Source organism: Schistocerca americana, chromosome 4 (genome assembly GCF_021461395.2).
Source record: "Schistocerca americana isolate TAMUIC-IGC-003095 chromosome 4, iqSchAmer2.1, whole genome shotgun sequence".
Classification (NCBI taxonomy): Eukaryota; Metazoa; Arthropoda; class Insecta; order Orthoptera; family Acrididae; genus Schistocerca; species Schistocerca americana.
Window position 1 is genome coordinate 651,522,720 of NC_060122.1, and position 1,311 is coordinate 651,524,030.

Consider the following 1,311-nt stretch of genomic DNA (forward strand, 5'->3'; position numbering starts at 1 on the left):
CCTTAGGTTAGTTAGCTTTAAGTAGTTCTAAGTTGTAGGGGACTGATGACCCCAGATGTTAAGTCCCATAGTGCTCAGAGCCATTTGAACCATTTTGATGCACTTTAAACTCGGAATTGTACTTGGAGCAAGACGCATGGGACATTCAATTTCGAAAATCGTTACGGTTTTCAATGTTCCGAGATCGACAGTGTCAAGAGCGTGCCGAAAATACCAAATTACAGGTATTGTCTCTCATCACGGACAACGCGGTGGCCGACCGTCTTCACCTAAAGACCGAGCGCAGTGGCGTTTACGTAGAACTGTGAGTGCTACCAGACAAACAAAACTGCGTGAACTAACCGCAGAAATCAATGTGGCACATAGGAGGAACTTATCCGTTAGGACAGTCCGAAGAAATTTGACATTAATGGGCTATTGCAGCAGACAAACGACGCGAGTGCCTTTGCTTACAGCACTACATCGCCTGCAGCGCCTCACCTGGGTTCATGGCCATATCAGTTGGATCCTAGACGAACGGGAAACCGTGGCGTGATCAGATGAGTCCCGATTTCAGTTGGTAAGATCTGATGGCAGGTTTCGAGGGTAGCGCAGACCCCACGAATTCATGGACCCAAGTTGTCAACAAGCCACTGCGCACGCTTCTGATGGGTCGATAATGGTGTGCGATGTGTTTAAGTGGAATGGACTGGGTCCTCTGGTCAAACTGAAACGATCATTGACTGGAAACGGTTATGTTCCGCTACTTGGAGACCATCTGGCAACGGCCTTGCCGCAGTGAATGCACAGGTTCCCGTGAGATCACCGAAGTTAAGCGCTGTCAGGCGTGGGCGGCACTTGGATGGGTGACCATCCAGGCCGCCATGCGCTGTTGCCATTTTTCGGGGTGCACTGAGCCTCGTCATGCCAACTGAGGAGCTACTCGACCGAATAGTAGCGGCTTCGGTCAAGAATACCATCATAACAACGGGGAGAGCGGTGTGCTGACCCCACGCCCCTCCTATCCGCATCCTCCACTGAGGATGACACGGCGGTCGAATGGTCCCGGTAGGCCACTCGTGGCCTGAAGACGGAATACTTGGAGTCCATCTGCAGCTATCCATGGACGTCATGTTCCCAAACAACGATGGAATTTTTATGGATGACAATACACCATGCCACTGGCCCATTATTGTTTACAATTGGTATTAAGAATATTCTGGACAATTCGAGCGGATAATTTGGCGACCAGCCGGTGGCTGTGGCCGAGCGGCTCTAGGCGCTTCAGTCCGGAACCGCGCTGTTGCTACGGTCGCAGGGTCGAATCCTGCC

The 1,311-nt window shown here is 51.4% G+C and overlaps 1 pseudogene; it reads left to right on the forward strand.

Moving 5' to 3' along the window:
* The first annotated feature begins 759 nt into the window (after positions 1-759).
* On the forward strand, positions 760-877 carry LOC124614132 (annotated as a pseudogene).
* Positions 878-1,311: the final 434 nt, after the last annotated feature.